This window comes from Triticum urartu, chromosome 7A (assembly GCF_056163025.1).
Source record: "Triticum urartu cultivar PI428250 chromosome 7A, HENAU_Tu73, whole genome shotgun sequence".
Lineage (NCBI taxonomy): Eukaryota > Viridiplantae > Streptophyta > Magnoliopsida > Poales > Poaceae > Triticum > Triticum urartu.
In genome coordinates, this window is record NC_141879.1 from 625875105 (window position 1) to 625887133 (window position 12029).

General features: G+C 43.9%; 2 long non-coding RNA genes across 4 annotated transcripts; one reads left to right on the top strand and one right to left on the bottom strand.

The window, feature by feature from the left end:
- Positions 1 to 2659: 2659 nt before the first annotated feature.
- LOC147960772 (uncharacterized) lies at positions 2660 to 9065 on the top strand. The gene is made up of 2 exons (XR_015609617.1): positions 2660 to 3088; positions 8707 to 9065. It is a non-coding gene; the product is annotated as an uncharacterized LOC147960772 (long non-coding RNA).
- On the bottom strand, positions 4792 to 8700 carry LOC147960773 (uncharacterized). 3 transcript variants are annotated; one of them, XR_015609616.1, is made up of 4 exons: positions 7104 to 8700; positions 5674 to 6352; positions 5466 to 5587; positions 4792 to 5321 (listed from the first exon to the last, which is right to left on the bottom strand). It is a non-coding gene; the product is annotated as an uncharacterized LOC147960773 (long non-coding RNA). The 3 variants fall into 3 exon arrangements; XR_015609615.1 differs by having other exon boundaries at positions 5674 to 5885; positions 5965 to 8700; XR_015609614.1 differs by having other exon boundaries at positions 5674 to 8700.
- Positions 9066 to 12029: the final 2964 nt, after the last annotated feature.

Consider the following 12029-nt stretch of genomic DNA (forward strand, 5'->3'; position numbering starts at 1 on the left):
GACAGGAGGGCTCTTTCGGAGCTGACGCCGGAGAGTCTGGGAACGGCTGCGGAGCGGGCGCGGAGCCGGCGCGCGAGATGGACGACGCGGAGGAAGAAAAAGAGAGGAGATAGCAAATGGATCCGGCTGGTCTTCGGGGTGATTTGGTGTAATTTGGGGTTGGGTCGGGCTGTCGGGTCCGACATGGCGGGCGTGCCGGACGCCCCCATATCTGTTTCATATTTAGACTGGATATGGGAGTGCCGGTCAACCCGGCGTTTGAGAGCCGTTTGAGAGGTCCATCTGAATCAAAAAATTGTGCCCGGACAGTGATCAGGTGGCCCGACCAAACGTATGAGACGAATTTGATAGGTTCAACTGTAGATGCTCTAAACACCTGGTAAATAGGCGCGACTACGTGCAACTATGGCTCATAACGATTCAGCCACACATTAATGCAGCTATCCCACCCACCGGTAGTTGGCTATATCAGACGGTCCGACCCTGTGATAACAGGGTCGTGCGCACAAGTCCGGCTCATCCAGCTGACTGGCGCTTTCTGATTGGACGTGTTTGATGGCTGTCACACGGGCGACGGTCGTCGTCGTCGGTCAAAGACGCCTTCGCGGACAGCGCCGCTGTGTGCAACTGAGATGCCTGTAGATCCGGGGTGAAGAGGGTTCAGACGATGACATAAATTTTTTAAAGGTCAGAGGGTGAAATAAGGACCTCAAGAGATCATTTAGCAAAAATAATAATACAAAAAATGACTAAATTCAGACGAATGTGCATAGGAGTCAACATCATGGGCCATACGAATCTGTGACATTAAAAAAATACATGAAACGCAGCAGACAAAAACACAAACAAAACGCAACACAGATGAAATGCAACGCAGGGCAGGAACAGTCCTGCCGCCGTGCCACTAGGCGGCAAGGACCACATGCATGCCCCCGTTCCGTTGCGGTAAAATTGATAAATTTGACCTTAAAGCGAAAGTATTTCACAAACTAAACTGTTTTTGAAAATATTTTACACTACTGACCCTTTTGTACAGCGCCCGACAACAAGGCGCTGCACTCTATTATGCAACTCCTTACAGCTAGGTGCTGCACAGTGTAGTGCAACTTCTTAGAGCTAGGCGCTGCACAGTGTGGCGCCTAAGTGTTAGGCGTTACACAGTAGAGTGCAGCGCCTTAATGTCAAGCGCTGCACATTAAAGGTTAGCCGGGTGAAATACTTTCAAGAACAGTTTAGTTTGTGAAATAGTTTCGACCTAAGATCAAATTTGTGCCTTTTGTCTTCCGTTGCTGCGCTGGTTTTCTGTGGCGCTCGGGCTGCCGCCTGACTTTCTGGTGGCAGGGGCTGCCGCCTGCCTGCGTGGCGTCAGGTGCCCCGAGCTGCCGCCTGACTTTCTGGTGGCAGGGGCTGCCGCCTGCCTGCGTGGCGTCAGGTGACACGCGTCGGCTGGCGTGCTTGCCATCACAGTTGGGTTGATCTCTTCTGTCAATTTCATTTAGAGAGAGTCTTTTTTTTTTATCAATTTCGTTAGGAGATGGTCGTTTTGAACAAAAATTCCCTTCACACAGGTCCGTCCATCCATGCCAGGAAAGAAAAGCAATGTGTTAGATGTCATAACTAGTGCTTCCTAGCATGCTGCTGCTAGCCCATACCATCACCTATTCTTCACAGAATCACTTGTGGATGGAGGGATCATGTAGGGCCGTAGGGTGGTAAAGAATATGAAGTGACTGTACAGAAAGTGACTGCAAGTGACCATGTCAGAGTCAGCATTGCACGATCACGCAACAGTGCTAGCCAGCCCCGCCTTTTTTTATGCTTTGATTTCTGAGGCCTTATTTAGTTTAGGTATCCTTTTAAATTGAATTTCTATTTCCGAAAATGAGGTTTATCAAATTTTGAATGACTTTGAGGTTCAACCCAATCCATCTTTAGCCTACCGCCGACGACCATGACGGTAGGGTTGGCGGTAGAGTATTTTCAACGTTTCATGACACAGTTAAGTCTACCGCCAAGGTCAGTGACGGTAGGCTGTATAATCCTACCGCCAAAGACTATGGCGATAGGTAAAAGGGTCAGATTCTGAAATATTTTCGAACAAAGGTCAGATTCAGTTAAACTTTGTGCAAAGAGTCAAAACACGAAAATTGGCTGGACGGAGGGAGTACACTAGTGAATCAATCACACGTGTAAGAGAGGAAGAGAAGCAAAGATTGGGTTGACTCATTTCAACTGGTACATACTCCCTTCAGTTTTTTTTACTCTGTATATTAGAATTGTCCGAAGTCAAACTTCATAAAGTTTGACCGTATTTATATGAAAAAATATCAATATTTGCCATGCTAAAGTTATACAATACTAAACTTTAAGTCATGACACATATATTGGTATTGATTTCAGATTGTGAATGTTGATACTTTTTTTATAAAGTTGGTCAAATTTTACAAGGCTTGACTTCAGTCAAATCTTATATGCAAACTAAAAAAGACCGAAGGGGGTACATGCATGTATAATCATGAGAGAGCGTGGCCTGGTACTAGATGAAGCTAGGCTGTGCTGGCAGCACCCTTAGATATTTATTTAGGACAAATAAATTGCTACGTGGAGGTTTTGTATAGTGGCCAGGTTTGTTTGGCTTTTGCACAAGAAAAAGGGGCAGCAGCTCGAAGGGTCAAGGGGCAAGGGTCAAAGGCCATTGCAGCTTGATCTTTTACCCTGGTACTCCACCTAGACCAATGAATGCATGCCACACAATAGGTAGAGTACGTCCAGATGATTGTTTGCTTCAAGATCAGCTCAGCTGAGTCACTCTGGACTCACCATATCTATAAATAGCTACTGGTGCTCGCTTTGCACATCCTCATCACCGAGAGTGAGAGCGTGAAAGAGAGAAGAGAGATTCAAAGAAGTGCATGGCGTGTGAAGGAAAGAAAGAGAGGCGGAGAGACCAACAAAGAATGCTTTCATGTGTAATGAAGGAGTAGGTATCGTTTAGCAAGAAATATTGACCCAATACAGAGGAGTAGCGAGCCTGGTCGATCAGTTAGGATAGTACTGATATCAAGGCTTATGTCATCGGTGTATCAAGGCAAGTAGCTGCTTTGCTAAACTCCCTAATCTCGCCTTATTGTTGTCTTCCTAGATTATTTGATTATGTTGCACCTTGAATCTTATTGATCCTCCGTTGATCCTTGTTTCAATTGAGAGAGGGACATGTTGTCCTCGTAATCCATTTATTAATGGAATCAATATATTTTTAAGGAACTCATGAAAAGGCATGAGCGTATTGTTTTGACTGATATCAGTAATACCGTCGTTGATCCATTCATATCATACTCTATCCATTTATATTGGTGTCATGACGACAAACATATTGTACCGGTCACAGTTCATTTGGCCATAGATGTACTTCAGTGCAAATAACATGCAGAATAAAGTTTGGTCGCACGTTTTGCATGGCTAAGGAGATGTCATCCTGAAGTTCTTTTCCATAGCCAAACAATTTAATTTTTTCAGATGGTCTGAATTCTGCTTGGAGTAAAGTTAAGCTTCATAAAGTAACTATTGCTGGCCTTCTAAACTAGAAAAATAAACAGGACAGAAATAGTATAATGAATGACTACTAGCCTACTTTCTTGGAAGCTTTTGATTTTACTGATAGTGGAGTTTCCTTGGCGTTGACGAGAAGTTTCACTCCTTTTCCTCCCAAAGTCATTACTATAACAGTCATTGACACATGACGGCAAAGCAGCTCCTTGCAACTCAGCAGCACGTTTATTTTCACTAGTGGTTGGGACGCGCCCCGGGCGCGTCTCTTGAGGTGGTCCGGGCGCACTTATCTTGCTTATAATCCTTAATGACACTTATGTACAGTTATCTAAATATAGATGAATATGCTATCTTTGCTTTAGATACAAACACTTGTTCTGAACTAATGCAACTGAATCAGCTATGAAACTATACGAGTAACCTGTAAAATAGAATATGACTTCAAATATTTCAAACCAACTTTCTTATATAGCATAGAAACTTCATTGGGAAACATTTTAACCAATTATATTTAGGGTCAGTAGGCATCCATACATTAATAAACATAACAAAAGAAACATTTATGTAGGTGAGGTCATGTTGACCTTCCATGTAATTCAAGACAAAAGCATATAACGTCAGATGACAAGAATAAGAAACAAATGGAAAGCAAAGACAATCTGCATTGAGTCTCCATCATGAATCTAATTGTCACCCAAAGATTGCTCTTTCTTTATTTTAGATCAGTTTGTAGTACATCCCACTCCCCACAACATACTTTGTTTCCATATTGGCGAAAATGTTGGAGCTTGTGAACAAAAAATAAGCATTCAGTTCATTCAGTGGGAACACAAGTACCTTCTAGTAAGAAAATATGCTACTCAACAACCATATTTCTGTACAAATTGTATTAGAAGTACAACTATAACTAGAAAATATCAGTGATAATGGAATACTACCTATAGTATGCTTACCACGAAAGCAGACAAAAATACTTTTGAGGAAAAATGCCAGTGCTAGAAATGTTAAACTGAAATTCGGAATGGGAGGAGAGATAAACAAACCTTCCATAAATCCCCTCAGAAATTTCAACAGTAAAGAACTCTACTAATCTGTAGTGTCACAATTAACATTTTAGTCAGCTGTCTGAATCAGTACATTACACGATCAATTTCTAATACTACCACACCTTTTTCTGAATGGCTCCTGTGATTTTTGGGAGTGCAATCAATGAGATTAGCTTAACAAGCATCATGGTTCAACTTATGCAACTACCAACATCTGTTTTATTGAAACAAAAGAAACTTAGCTTAACTACATTATCTCACAATTTCATTAGGGACTACAGCAGTAGCAAAAACATCATAGTTTAGGCTTTGCAACTACCAGAATGTGATATCATGCGGAAAAAGGACAATAAAATTGTTCGGCTTAGCATCATGTTTCAAGTTACACAACTACCAAAATATCAGGCTAAGCCATTGCCTTATAGTGTCAGGAAAAAGGATTACAAGAAAGTTCACTCATTAATGTGATTAAGGTCAGAGAAGTTAATTGTCGTCCGTGTTGGCTTCATCTGGGGCGCTGTTTTGCTCCTGCGGCACTGGCACTTTATCCAGTTTCTCTATGTGGAGTTGTCCAGCTGTACATACGGCAGCCGCACATATGCATACTTTAAACACACTGGACCTGTGGTCATCTATATAGTGAGTTCATCTTGCACCCATGGCATCCCTGTCTAGTTCTACATTGTACTCCAGTCCGCAATGACATTTAATAGGATCAGAAACTCCCTGCAAAGAAAGATGTTCAGCTTCTTAATACTCTACATGGAATCACTGAAAGTAATGTATATGTATTTCTCCATGAGAATTAAAAAAGGAAGTCAATTAGCTTTAATCATGGAGCAACCAAACTGAAGAGTATCAGCAAAACACCTTCATTTTAATGATTCGTTCGTCAAGAGACTGGAAGTACTCAACTTCTCCAGCTCCATCACCTAGTAGAGCTTTGTATTCTGACCCTCCAAGGACTTCGTATCCATCTCCTGTACTGCCGCCTGCAGGCACCAGAATGAAATAACACACATTGAGAATGACTTGATAAGGAAATGATCTTTACAGTTAAGAAACACATTGAACTTACAGGGAAGCTAGCAGTTGTGTTGCTCTCCTGCTAAAGGGTCCGCTTACACTGCAAAGTTAACATTTTTTTAGTTTGACTAAAACAACAATTGCAACTGCCTGGCAGATCTAGGGCCATAAGAGTCTCCAGAATTAGAATAGTTAGCTGATTTCTAAGAGGAGACGTGATCCTTTTGCTTTGATATCCAGTTGTTTCTTTCCAACGTCAGATTCCTGTTTATTAGTTAGTGAGCGACACATGACAGGTTGGATGTTCCTTTGCTATAGGAGGAGGATGGGAAGTGTGGGATACCTTGTCTATGCTCCCTCCTAAGTTGAGCATTTCACATCTCTTCCCTGCAATAACACAACAGATCAATATTTAGATGAAGCTATTAACTACAGTTTCAAACATGTACATGGCTAAATTATTTTCGACACTGAAAGCATATGCAAACTGAGATAGTCTGCAGCTCCTCAATCAATCAACTTTGTTTTTGAAATAAAATGAGTGCCATATATCTGAAGGGACAAGTACAGGTAAGATAGCAGACCAAAATATCAAGTAGTTAGTTTCCGATGATGCTGGGATAAAATATCAATCAAAGAACAGAAGCACCATCCTTTTAGCTTCAAATACAGCTTTAGAAGAAACTGGTGTGACGATCTCAAATGATTCTGAGGAGACCCGGCCCTCCAACCTTCAAATGAGATCACTGTCAATGGGTGTGAAAGACCAGATAATAAACTAACGATCTCATGTACCTTCCATCATGCATTCTAGAACAGAGTAGTCTCCAAGATGTGACTTCAATAGTTATTTTTTATAACAATGCATTAGTCCAAAGAACAAATAAATTACAGAATTATGATAGACATGCACTGCAAATTATCAATGAATGAAACATTCATCTATAGGAAAAGAACAAGGGACCTTTGTTAGTGTTGAAGAACAACTGGACATTCTCGTTCCACATACCGGCGACCATGGGGCTGCTGCCGCAGAGGCCGAGCTCGTCGGCAAGGATGACATGGTAGAGGCTGAGACATGAAGGAGACGACAGGCAAGCAAGAGCAGATGGAGAGGAAGGGGAAAATGTAGAGGCTGGGACATGAAGGAGATGACAGGCAAGCAAGAGCGGATGGAGAGGAAGGGGAAAATGTAGAGGCTGGGACATGAAGGAGACGACGGGCAGGCAAGAGCGGATGGAGAGGAAGGGGGAAATGCAGTGAACGTACAAGCATCAATCGCATGAGAGTTCAATAAGCTCGGAACAGTTGAAGCTCAAATCCGCAATGTAACTCGACCACGGTGGTAAGGGGATAGAGGTAAACTAATGCTAGAATTCCTAAATCAGTATCTGCTCCGACAAGTTAGGTTTCTTTCAACACAGAACAATGGAGGGAGGGAGGGTGGGAGCGAGGGGAGCGAGGGGGAGGAAGGAAATAGACCTTGGCGCGGGAGGTGCCTAGGGGCACACTGGCGCTGGAGTCGACGGCGGCGACGAGCGCGGCGTCGTTGCAGACTGACTGGCATCCGATGCAGCGCCTCCGACCACTAAATCGTCCCGTCACCACCAGGCCTGGCCATCGCCCCCACTCCCGGTCCTCCGCAAGATGGGCATAATGACATATCAGAAGTGGATGGGAAGAAGGATTGAGAAACTGATTGGTTACTCACCGGCGTCGCCCCTGGGCTCCAGATCCTTCGAAGAAATCAGCTGGCCACCCATCCTGCTCGCCCCCTTTACTCCCATCCCACTGCAGCCGCAAGTACACCCGGAGGAAGAGGCGGAGGAGAGAAACAAGGAGACGAGCGAAGGTTGCGTGTGAACCTGGGAGGTGAGGGTTTGCTTCTTGGGGAAGAGAAAGCAGTGGAGGCGTTATCTGGCCGCTGCCCAATCGACCATCTTCTATTTCTCGATCTGTTTTTTCTCCTCGCCAACCCCTAACACCCGATCGACCTGATGACATGGCACGCGCGAGCGAGTGCCTTTGATGCACATGTTAATGTTTTGGATGGGGGTACCACTTAGCTTCTTGTATATGGAAATTTGTAACTTCATTACTGCGTGAAAGTTGATAAAGCTTACTAGGAATGAAGTCAGCAAATGAAAAACAAGAATAACGTTCATTAGGTGAGCTACACATGATAAGTTGATAACTAAAGCCCCAGAAAAATACACTTGCTAAATAACGCTAAGAACAAGAGTGTAAACATGTGAATCATAAGGAGCCAAGCCTCACAAAGAGAACCGAATGTTCTCGACTGGAAAAACTGATGGAAAATACATCTGACCAGAATTACAATCTGAACTCGAAAATTTAAAGTTCCAGAGTAGTGTTTTGTCCCTATAGCATACGAGCAACTGTAACAAGCTCGGACTATATCAAACTATTGATCTCCAAAATAAGCAGGAAATTCATCTTATATTATAGTATAAGGTCGTAGAACAGTAGAATAAGAAGCCCAGTTAAAGAAACAAAAGTCCAGCAAGACAGTGGGCAGTGGCACATTACAGAAATACTTCCCCAGGACAACAGAACTGCTGGTCGCTCACTTGACTATACATTAACGATGAAGAACTGAAGACAAACTGATATGCCACACTATTTCAGTTGAATTATTTGAAATGATCTGACACCCGATTTTAAAAAACATGTCACCCCATGTGCAATAATTATCACCGTGATGAAATAAGCATATAAAGATTGCGAGATTCATCAGATACAAGTTAATTAATCCAAAACAAAATCATAGATGTGGAATGATATGGTATGGAAATTCATGAATCCAAAACAAGATCATAGATTGCGAGATTCATCAGATACAAGTATGAGATTTAGCTTGTTGTGACATCTTCCTGTTGGAATAAAATTTGTCACTATAAATGTTGAATTGGCCATCCAATGTAATTGCTTGGTTGTAATAGCTAAAATTTTCCACTGTCGCAGTCTTCATTGACTGAATAACAATCATCGCATGAGCATAAGAGCGGAGGTGATCCCCATTCTTCTCATCTAAAATCTCAAAATGCATCTGATCGCCTTTCAGGTCCAAACTGGGATCCCAAACTATGTTGTCCAACCAAGATCGTACCAACAGTTCCTTGTTCAGAAGAGAGAGGTTGCTTAAACACTTCACTGTATTGATTTCAATTGTGCCATTTATGTTATTTGGTTCCGCATGGTCTAAGTCATTATTCTCCCGAGGACTAAGGAGTCTCCTTTCTCAATGGAGGCAACTATTCTCAAGGGAATGGTAACTAGCTGAAGCAGGCATTTTTGTACAGCCAGAAAGGCTCTGTTATATTACTCCCTCCATTCCACAATGTAGTGCTTCCTCTATCTCCATGCTTCAACTTTGACCGTAAATTTAACTACCAAGACCGATTGCGGCGGGAGCAAAAATTATATCAGTGGATTCATATTCGAAAGAAGTTTTCAATTATATAATTTTTTCTCTCGCCGCAGTTGATCTCGTTGGTTAAATTTATGATCAAAGTTGGATCTCGGAAAACGTGGGCGCACTATATTTTGAAATGGAGGGAGTACTTATTACTGGAGAACCATGATTTTTACTCTGGTAGATCACAACGCCTAGATAAACATAATCCTTAGCCACGTCTTCACTGTGAGCATCAGAGCTCTCTTCAGATAGTAAGTGGCACGTGCTTTGCACACCGGTGACATGCATGCTGACAATTCATGTTGGCATTTCATGAAGTATAAAATATGGGCAATAAATTTGTACCAAGTGATTGCGAAGTGGAGTATGCCTGGATACATTTTTTATGTCGTTTCCTTCTATATGTGTATATCATGAAAACAATTATGTCTCGCTTTCCAATTTTTTTATGTTGTTGTAGAAAGTTTCCTGAGAACTACCATGAGTTTTTTTAGAAACAATATACTAGAGACAAATTTGTTTTAGAGAGCACTCATTCAGACCGTTCACACTCAGGCCTACCACGTCATGATTTGCAAGAAGGAATTCCAGGATAGCCCACTTTACCAATCCGAGCCTGCCCATAAATGCCTAGCTTTCTGGGACAATGTTGCTGCAACACGTTACTCACCTCTTAAAAATGTCTAGGCATATCTCGAACTCTCCCGTCTCTTCTGTCCGTCTCCTTCCCGTCTCCTGTTCTAGTATGTTTTAGATCCAACGCACAGGTTCTTCATACCTTCTGTACTATGGCCATCGCTCCGCACCATGACGATGTCATCCGGCGCCACTCGATGGACTATGGCTTTGCAGGCCTCCCAGGCAGCCATCTCCGGCCTCCTCCGAGCCACCTGGCTGTGGCCGACAGATGTCGAGATGTGAGCATGTGCTGAAACGGACGGTCGTGCCAACTGAATTTTTTGCTTGTGTGATGGTAAAGGGAAATAAAGTTTCAGCAACAGAGCTGGGTACCGCCGAATGGATACTGAGGTAGTGCGCCAAAACAAATGTGGTATGATTATTTATTTGTTCAGACGGAGGATAGCACTGGCGAGGCTGGGAGTGACAACACTACATGGAGGAAGAAATGGCGGTGGCCACGGGGAGGGAAGGCCACGGACCAGGGGGAAGGCCAGCATGTGATGGGAGAGCGAGACAGGTGCGCTTTTCAGGCCCCGTGCGCTTTTCAGCCGTTGGATGCCGAAATCGATGGCTCACGTTGTTAGAATTTGCCACATATTGACCGTTGGATGTGTAGATCGGATGGTCTACATTCAAAATAATTCCCACACTATAGAATGGTATAGATATCACACTTTTTTTGACAAAATCACGCAGCTTATTAAAGAAGGCCGACTTTCACTTGCTGGTGAATTGCCCTAAATGATACTACAATTTTACCAGTCTTTGTGCTCAAGTAGAGAAACATCAAGACAAATTAGAGCTTATTGAGTATTTCCTTCGTTCCAAATTACTGGTCATGGTTTAGTTTAAAGAATAGTACTTAGGGAAACCTTTGTGCGCATCCTTCATTGGTTGTTCAGAAAGACACGAATAGGGATAATACTTCCAGAGAATTCATACTAGTTTATGAAGTATCTGTTCAGAGAGACACTTGGTGATGTATAATACTACTTCACAGAAAGACACTAGTTCGTTCAGTGACAGTCATTACAGCAGTACTTGTATATAACACGACCTTAGCGAACAGTGATCGGTCGCATCTCCACGACAACGTCGGAGCGGCGGACGGCGACCGGCGCCGGCGGGTCCTCCGCGATCCGGCGGCGGCGGCTGAGCCAGCAGCAGACGGCGGTGGTGACCACGAGGACGACGACCGCCGCGCCCGCCACGATCCCCAACGCAACGGCGACGCGACGGAGGCGGCTCTGCGACGGCGGCGCGCTTGACAGCGGCGGCGGCGGTGCGGTTGGCGGCGGCGGCGGTGGAGGGATCGCGTGGCGAACCTCGCGGGACTGACCGTCTTCGTCGGACGTCGGCGCCGGCGGCGGGGGTGGAGGTACCGCCTGGTGGACGTCGACCGCGGCCGCGGGGGTTGTCGGCGGCGCCGGAACGGTGCGGGCGGCGGTCGCCGCGCCGGCTGCGGCGGACGCCAGGAGGAAGAGGAGCACGAGCTTGTAGTTGTAGAGGCTCATTCTCGCCATGTGTGCAGGGGCGCCCGGCCCGGCACCCTCTTCTTATAGAGAGGGTTCGCCGGCGTACGTAGCTTGATGGCTTCAACTGTAGCCCTTGCTGGATGGCTGTAAAATGCACTCGCACTCATGTATAGTTTTGTTCAAAAATTTGACATCATTTTCACCAATTCTTTTGACATGATGTCTCTATATTTCAGTACCATTTTCAAATGTCTCAAGAATATACTGTATATGCCAATCCACAAAATCAACCCAATAAGCTGCACAAGTATCCATGGACTTGACAATCCATAATTGATAGGTACAATATGAATTTAGATTTCAAGCATAACGCGAGTCATGTCTCACAAGTTGAGCCCTCATCTTCCGCAAAAAAGAAAAAGACAAAAAGAAGAAGTTGATCCCTCATCTTGCTACACACAAGATAAGATCACTAATTCAGTCCAAAAGCATCAATTTCATGAAGATCAGTACACACAATAACAAATCACAAAATGACTTGCTATACTCTTTTGTCTCTTCCTAGGCGTGATTTCTCGTGCGGCCTTCACAACAATTAATGGTGGAGAAGTGGGAATCCTTGTTACCAAATAAAGTTAACATACACGTGCACAAACAAGTCAGGTCAATGTACTTTGTTCAAGTTGGAGATTAATGACCCTTTTCTGATCCTTCGCGTGAAAACCAGCAAATAAATTGGTAACCACCAGAATGGTCGTTACCACAACCGTAAAAACCAAACAGCCGCCCAACACGGAATATGGGAGCAGTGTT